Below are 9,432 nucleotides of genomic sequence, written 5' to 3'. Positions count from 1 at the left end.
ACAGCACTTAACAACAACAACAGCATTACCTAATATGAAGTCCTGGTGTGGCACTGTAGGATAAGCTATCAACCACAAGGTCGGTTTGAACCAAAGGTCGGTGGTTCAAGCTCACCAGCTGCTCTTAGGAAACTCTATACAGGGTTGCTATCAGTCAGAACCGACACTACAGCACTTAACAACAACAAATTATCTAATGTAAGGTGTTCCGGTAGGGTCGTGGCTATGAGTCCAGCTGCTAACCTCAAGGTCAGCAGTTCGAAACTACCAACTGTTGCGTGGGAGAAAGATGAGGCGTTCTGCTCCCGTAAAGATTTACAGCCTCGGAAACCCTGTACAGGGTTGCTGAGTCGGAACCAACTCCACGACACATCACCACCACCACCGTTACTGAGTTCTGGTGTGGTGCTGCAGGTTAGTGCGCTGGACTGCAAGGTCATTTACACTGTACGGTTGGTGGGTCAATCTAATCAACTGCTCCTCGGAAACCCTATAGTGTTGCTGTGAGTTGGAACTGACTTGAGTACACTTAACATTACCTTATATGGATTCTTGGTGTGGTGCTGTAGGATTAGCACTGGACTGCTAACCACAAGGTTGGCAGTTCAAATCCTTCAGCAGCTCCTAGGAAACCCTATACAGGGTCACTATGACACTTTAACAATGATTAGCTAATATAAATAATTTGTTTCCCTTTTGCCCTATTAACCAGAAAAATCAAAATTAAAAACTTTGAGCTCAACTACATAAATTACTTTTAGCCAAAGCTTATAGAACTGATCCCTTTCAATAATTCTGTTACCTAATATGGGCCTTGGTATGGTGCTGTAGGATAAATACTGGCCTGCTAACGGTAAGGTCAGCAGTTCAAATCCACCAGCTGTTCTTGGAAACCCTTCACAGGGACACTGTAAGTTGGAACTAACTTGATGGTTAGATGGATATTAACTGATAACTTCATATCAGTGCGTATCAGAAGATAAAAAAAAAAATTCTTAACACAGAATTGGCAAATATTTAGATAAGAAGCACTAAATATTGCACCATACTTTTATCAGCATGTTTACAGAAGTTCAACCATCTTTGACTTTTTATGTCTATCAATCCTCAGCAAATGCCACAGTAAAAAATATTAAAGTCATGGTTTTATGAAGGTGTATGTCTGAGGAACTAAAGGAAAGTATTGAAGAGATCGTTTTCTTGAGCATCAACAAGCTGCAGGGATAGAATCTAGACTCATAACCAAAGAGTCTCAAATTCCACAGGCTCACCTCTGGGACACAAAATCAGGGTTCTTGACAGGTGTTGGCTATGAACTGATAGGGACTTCACTAAAGTGCAGGTGTCCTTTAGAGTCACTTCAGTCTAGATCTGTAAGGTTTAGGCATTCATATTTTATTTGGCTAATAATGCTTGTGATAGAAATGTTGTAACAAACTACCATTGTTATGTCCTGTCAAGTTGGTTCCAATTTACAGCAACCGGTTTTCTAAGTTTTATGAAGGAGTGGCTAGTGGATTTGAACCACCAATCTTTCAGTTAGCGGTCCAGTACTAACCCTTCCGCACCACACCAGGACTCCAGAAACTACCATTGTTGTTCGGTGTCATCAAGTCAGTTATGACTCATTGAAAGTCTATGCACAACAGAACAAAATACTGTCCAGTTGAGTCATCCTCACAATTATTAAGCTTCAGCCCATTGATGCTGCTACTGTGCCAAACCATCTTGTTGGGGGTCTTCCTGTTTTTAGCTGACCCTGCACTTTATCTAGCATATGTCATTCTCCAAGGACTGGTCCCTCTGATAATACATCTGAAATATGAGAAACGAGTCTGGCCATCCTGGTTTGTAAGGAGCATTCTGGCTACACTTCATCCAACATAGATTTGTTTGTTCTTCTGGTAGTTAATGGTACTTTTAGTTTTTTCTCCAACATTGTAACTCAAATGCATTAATTCTTCTACAATCGTTCTTATTCATTGTCAAATGGAAAATCAGTCCTGCCTTTGCCTAGTCGGGGGCTTAAGGGATCCCCGGCATTCACAAAGCTTTTCTGAGTCTTCTTTCATACTTCTCAAGGGGTACATGATTAGCAAATTAGGCAGGCAATTTGTTGTGCAAAACTCCTTACTTTAAAAATATATATTTATATCTCAATTTATTTTTAATGGTTTATTGTGAATTGAGCAAAGGTTTACAGAGTAAATTGGTTTTCCATTCAATAATTCATATGCATTTGGTTTCATGTTATTGATTGGAATCTCCACATTATCACTTATCCCATTTCCTGTTTCCATTCCTCTTCCTTTCATAATCCTGAGCTTTGTCTTTGTGTAAATGCTGTCCTTTTTAAAAATCTCAAGTGATTATTTTAAGGTGTGTATATCCTCCTAGTGTTTTTGTTCCCCTTATAGACCTGTCTGGAGTCCTGGTGTGATGCTATAGGATAGGCACTGGAGAGCTAACAGTAAGGTCAGTGGTTCAAAACCCATCAGCTGCTTCTCGGGAATCTTATACAGGTTTGCTGTGAGTTGGAAGTGACTCAACGGCACTTAACAACTACACAGACCTGTCTATTGTTTGCTGAAAATTGAACCATGGGAGTGAGTTCATTTCTAGACCTGAAGGGTGACTGAAGGCTAAAGTCTTGGGAGTCCCACTAGCCTCTGTCTGATCAGTAAGACTGGTCTCTTTAACGATTGAGTTTTGCTTCACATTTTCCTTCCATTCACTCATTCAGGACCTTCTAATGGGATCCCTCCTTTTCAGAACAATAGGTAGTGGTATCCAGTCACCACTTAATTCTTAGTTCTGGTTTCAGGATTGTGGAGGCAGATGTTTGGTGTGGACTATCAGTCCAATCAGTCCGGACTAATTGTTTCCATACATCTCTGATTTTCTTTCCTTTGTACAGGGAGAGACCAATAGTTGCATCTTAAATGGCCTGCTCATGAGCTTTTAAGGCCTCATCTGCTGCTAATTCCCAAAGTAGAACGTAGATGGTGGATTTTGCAGGCTATGCTAGGCCAACTGACCTCGGTGTCCTCTGAGACCATGGTCCTAAGACCCAGGTCTGATGATTTATTCCCTCAGGGTGTTTTGGTTATGACTAAGAAGTTTTCATAACTTTGCTCCCTGTATACTTCACCACATTCATAAATAGATTTACAGCATTGGTAAATTACCCACTGCCATCAAATCAGTTCCAACTCATAGCAACCCCATAGGACAGAGTAGAACTGATCCTTAGAGTTTGGGAGACTATCAATCTTTACAGGAGCAGACAGCTTCGTCTTTCTCCCACACAGGCCACCAAGTTTATTTCATCAATATTAAGACCAATGTTAAGTACTGTACCTAGGATACAGTGCTTAATAAATGTCATCAAGATTTTAATATTGCAGGGTAGGGGAGACCTAATCAAGTAATGCAGAAACTCTTTTTGTCAGGGGGAGATTTGTCAGGGGGAGTGGATGTGGGGGAGCGGGGAAGCATAGGAAAGAAAACTAAAAACTGCTTCCGGCAGGATGACCAGCTTGTATGATGGCCAAAACAGAAGAAATTGCAGCTCCTGGGATTCAAAAAAGTTCAGGATGGCAAGAGGTTAGAATACAAATAGACAAATGGTACAGGATTTGGAAATGTTTTTGGCAAATGCAGAGGGACACCATTTCAGAATGGAAATGTAGAAAATGAATTTGAAAGGAGAAAGTCAGCAGATTCTTGTAAGAAATATCCAACTAATTGAGATATGTCATATTATTCAGAATAGCGTTAACTAACAGTGGATGAGATTAGGGTGGTACCAGGAGGAATGACTCATTCACTCAATGTATAAAAGTATGAAGATACTGAGAATGCTGGGCAAAATCAGTTACAAGGTGCTTACTGTGGGGGAAATGTTATCAAATAGGAACAAAACATACTAATCACATTTCTTGCTGCCAAGAAGAAATACGACGCTTTGAGATCATGAAATGGGAGACTCTTTCCTAACCATTCAAGAAAGACTTTCCTTGAGGAAGAAAACATCTGAGCCAAACTCTGAAGGATGAGAAGTTAACTATAAGTGTGTAGTGGGGAATTGATGGGAATAAAATCCAAGACCGAAGAGGACATTTACCAAGAGCATGGCATGTTTGAGCACCTGGAAGACCGGTGTAGCAAGTTGCTAACAATGAACAGCGTGGTTGCAGTTAGAGGTGTGGGTTGAGATTGGACCATTAAATGTTAAGTATTTTCGTCTGTATTTTAAGACTAAGAGGTAACTAGATTTGCTGGCCCACAGTTAGAGCCAAGTTCCTTTGGGCTGAGGTTTATAGTGGAGTGGAGTGCCCTTTGGGCACTTATTAACACTAAGAGAGCTTTGTGACATTACCCCAGCAAGGCAGAGGCCAGGCGGCCGGCCAGAGAGACCTAGGCCTGATTGTGGGTACAGCAGAGAAGCAGCTGTCTTGATAAAAGAGCTGTTTCCTGAACATTTGATTCAAAATTGTAATCTGTTAGTATCCCTAATAAGGAGCTCTGGTAGCATAGTGGTTACGAATCGGGCTGCGAGCCGCAAGGTCAGCAGTTCGAAACTACCAGCTGTTCTGTGGGAGAAAGATGAGGCGTTCTGCTCCCATAAAGATTTACAGCCTCAAAAACCCTACTCAGGGTTGCTATGAGTTGGAATTGACTCCACGGCACACAACAACAGTATCCCTAGTAAACCCCTAAACGATGATCTGTGAGTTTTTTGAGACTGCTGCAATGAATTTTTGAACTCACCAGAGAAGCAGAGTGCTTTGGAAGAGTTGATGGCTGGTATCTGAACTGGTAAAGGTTGGAGGGTGGGGGCATTTGATTTCAGCCTCATAGAAATCGACCATGAGCTGATGTGGTTTGCTTCTCCCTCCCCCTTTTGAAGGGCACACAGTATCCTCCAAGTCCTTTATTACAGTTGGTAATTTGGAAATGTTACAAACCCCCCATAAATTCATGCTTTGAAGATATTGCTGTGGACACAGTGTGAAAGATGGATTGTAGGAGTGGGTTGTGGTGGAATTAATTAAATGAAGATTGCAGACTGGGAGGATGTTGGCCAGTGGAAGACTTGGTGTGTGGGTTTCTGGCTTATGTTTCTAAAATGGACTCCCAAGTTCAAACAGTAAATCAACACATCTGGTCATCCTTTTCCTCACCAGAACAAGAACGGGGTCACCTAGGATATATTATACATCAAACTGCTGACTATGGATTTTTCTCGGGAAATACAACTGGGAAGAGATGATGGTGACAAAGGGGGGCATTCACTGTTAATTCACTTTGTAGGATTGATTTTTTAAAAATAAAGATATACATACAAATGTAAATTAAAACACACTAATCCCAGCAAACTGTTTCTAAATATAAGTAGAGCTAGAACAATCTCATTTTACACTACTTTGGACTGGATTCTGAACTCTCAAGAGCCCGCCTACTCCCACCCATTCCAATCTGAAATAGGATGTCCAAAGAATTCAAAGTATGGGATCCACACCAAGGTTACAAAGTTGGTATCAGGAAATATTTCAACTTGGGGATTCAAAATTCAGTAAATATTTCAAAAAGTTAAAAATTATCCTTAATCATTTTCTCAGTAAGATTAAGTCTGAACATTGAGATTAAACTATGCATCTTTCTTATGCCATCCGTTTCATCAGAAAGATACAGAGAAGACAGCTAGCAATCACTGGAGGAGATATTCAACAAATCAGCAGCCCTGGAGTTTGGTGACGAAACACCATGCCTTTTTATAGATGGATACATTTGAATTACATCTGTGAAAAGCTAAGTCCCAAAGAATTGAACAATTTTTTCATATATTTATCTATTTCACAATTTTTTAAAAAAAGTTACAAAGCTGGATTGGCACTAAGCTCAAAATAGGATGTCAAGTTAACATTAAATGTACACTTTAACAGAGTCTAATACATTTAATGTGCTTTACATTAATGCAAGGAGTCCTGGTGTGGCGCTGTGGGTTAATGCACTAAACTACAAAGTCGCTTTGAACCACAAGGTCAGCAGTTTAAGCTTACCAGCTGCTCCTTGGAAACCCTATACAGGGTTGCTATGGGTTGGAATCAACGCCACGGCACTTTAAGAACACATTAATGCAACCAAATTCAAATGTGGAATCTGAAATTTTCTGTCCATAATTCATTTGCTTTTGTGTTTGCATTATTAAACTGTGTTTGAGCTTTTTTCACAAATTCCACCTTCCTACTTGTTATGAGATAAATACCATTTAGAACATTGAGTACTTTTCTTCTGGCATCCCATGGGTGTGGAAAGTAAAAGAATAATTCATGAAAAGCAGAAACAAAGTATCATGCATAAAACAAATACCATCAGTGTTTACTTGGTAACTTACAGTATACCAGTAAAAGGGCTCACAAGCACCATAGTGGCAAACTATGGTACTGAGCTGAGCAAAGCACATTCACGTCCGATGTGTTAATGTACAGCCAGCTGGAGGCAGGTGTTCTCATTTTGTCTCCAATGAGCCATCACGATCAGAGGGCTAACAACTTGCCAAGACTTTTGTCTTGTGACTTGTTGCTGGCACTGGAATGTTGCTTTAAAAGGGTCTAGGATTAGAGATATTTAAAGTAAAAAATGGGGTACTTTGTTGAACTGCAATGCAAGAGTTCAGCAGACCTGGTGGTTCTCAGTGGCTGCATCTTGTCACCCACACACACTTCCCCCTTCTAGTCTTTCCAAGCCCATGACCATACCAAGCTGCAGTCTCAGGTGGCACCAGATCTCAGCTCCACTTCCAAAATTTCTGGGAGACATTATCTGACTGACGAAACTTGGTTCATGAAGCCTTTTTTCATCAGAGTTCAAGGTACAGGAAACTGTCTTACTAGTCAAATCATATGCACTATGCTAGACTAGTCTGGTCAAATGAAAGATTTTAAATGTTCTGAAAAAGTAGCAAGGATTTTACTAAGATAATTATACAAAAATTTTTATAAATTTTAAAGAAACCATGATAAAGTTATACAAAAGTATCTCTTAAGTTGTCTGTCAGTGCAGTCAAATCGGCTTCTAACTCATAGCAACTCTGTACAGGGTTCCCAAGCAGCAGTTGAGTTTAAACAATAGACCTTGCAGTTAGCAGTCCAGTGCTTATCCTACAGTGCCACACCAGGGATCACTTATTGGCACTGATAAGCCTTGTTAAGTGCTAAGTTGGTTCCGACTCTCAGCGACCCTTTATAGGATTTCTGAGGATCAGAATTTGTGGTTTCCAGTCCAGTGCAGATCCTACAGCACCACACAAGGAGTCCTTGAAGCCTAACAACCCAGAGGTACAGAGAATATTGTCCAAGCAAGCTAGGTAGTTAGAAAATCTCAGAAAGTTGTCATAAAGAGTCCATGAGTTCCCCAAACAAGAGGTGCCATGTTGTTAGGTACTGTTGAATTGGGACCACACTCACAGACCCTGTATAAGGTTTTCAAGGAGCAGCTGGTGGGTTTGAACCACCAACCTTGTAATTAGCAGTCTAATGCTTATCTTATAGCACCACATCAGGACTCCAGGCTCCATATAGAATAGAAATCTGAGTATCAGAAATTTGCCTCTCATGTCTAATTTCTTATGATGCTAGTGGACATTGATTGTGGTAAACTAATGGAGAATGACACATGGCACACAGAAAACCACAGAAGTGCAGAGTGGACAGGACAGCACATTCTAGGAAAGGGGTCTTCAGGGAAAAGGGATAAATCAGGTCTCAGCATTTGAAGAAAGAAAATAAGAACTAGCTCAAAACAAGTAGCCAATCAGATAAAGGACCTTGTCATTTTCATTTGTTGTTTAAGTGCCATGAAGTCTGTTCCGTCTTACAGCAACCCAACATAGGATTTCTGAGGCACTAAATCTTTACAGGAGCAGAAAGCCTCATCTTCCTCCCATGGAGCAGGTGGTGGGTTTGAACCTCCGACATTGCAGTTGGCAGTCCAGTTTATCCAGTGTTTACTTAAAATTATGTAACTTAAATTTAGGCAAGTTGCCCCAAAATTAAAATAAGTAATATCATAGTACCCCCTTCTCTTAGCTTTCAACTGGAAGAAAAGTGTCTTTATTAGATGGAAAACTGTACTTCCGCATGCAGAACAAAATAGGATGTCCTGTGCCTCACATCATACACAAAAACAAACTCAATGACAAACAGATTACAGACCTACATGTGCAAATGAAAACCATAAAATCCTTAGCAGAAAAGGGCAAGCTGTAAGGCCTAGAACGGATTATCTAATAGAATAGGAAAAACACACAATAAAAGACAGAATAAATAAATAAATGAGACCTCATAAAAATTTTAAATGTTTGCTCATCAAAAGGTTTTTTTTTTTTTTTTTTTAAGTGAGGTCAAGCCACAGATTAGGAAAATACAAGAATTTAGAAACCAAAAAATACATTAAACTTTGACAACAAAAAGACAAAAATGCCAATCATAAAACAAAAGGACTTGAACATACATGTCACTAAAAGAGGACACTCAAATGGCCACCGAACCACAATGCATTATCATTCCACTTTGGATGACTGTGTGCTGTGAAGTCAGTTCTGACTCATAGTGACGCTGTGTAGGGTTTACGAGAGCAAAAAGCCTCATCTTTCTCCCACAAGGTGGCTGGTGGACTCTGTTGACCTTGCGGGTTCACAGTCCAACGCAAAACCCACTGTGCCACCAGGTCTCCTTTCATTCTAGGATGTTGTTGTTAAGTGCTGCCAAGTCAGTTCCGACCCATAGCGACCCTGTATAGGGTTTCCGAGGAGTGGCTGGTAAGCTTGAACCACCAACCCTGCGTTCAAACCAATTTTACAGTCCAGGGCATTAACCTACAGCACCACACCATAAGGTTGCTTTGAACCATAAGGTCAGTGGTCTAGCTCACCAGCTGTTCCTTGGAAACACTATACAGGGTCGCTATGGGTCGGAACCGACTGGATGGTACTTAATTCTTTGAAACAAAAATTTAGAAAAAGAAATTAGGATGAAATTGCAGAAATCTGCTAAAAGGAAAGGGGATAAAGCTGGTTTAAAAAAAAAAAAAAAAAAAAATTAACCCACTTCCCAAAAGTTGATTCTGACTCCTAAGGACTAGGTATAAAGTCCCCCAGGCTGTAAAATGTACACAGGAGCAGAGATTCACCTTGTTCCTGAAGAGTGGCTGGTTGTGGTTTGAACTGTCCACTTTATGGTTAAGCAGTCCAGAGCATACCTACAGCTCCAGGACTCCTTAGTAAAATCAGCTACTCCCCTTTGTAGTTTCCAGGTGAATATTAAATTATAATAACAAATACTAATTACCATCAAATTAAAATTTGTCCATGTATGTGAGTATGAAGACGAGGGCTCATATTTATGTGTGCAATGGGGCTTCAAAAAG

The sequence above is a fragment of the Chrysochloris asiatica genome, unplaced genomic scaffold, assembly GCF_000296735.1.
Source record: "Chrysochloris asiatica unplaced genomic scaffold, ChrAsi1.0 scaffold00022, whole genome shotgun sequence".
NCBI classification, from domain to species: Eukaryota; Metazoa; Chordata; class Mammalia; order Afrosoricida; family Chrysochloridae; genus Chrysochloris; species Chrysochloris asiatica.
Note: the sequence above shows the minus strand (reverse complement) of the source record.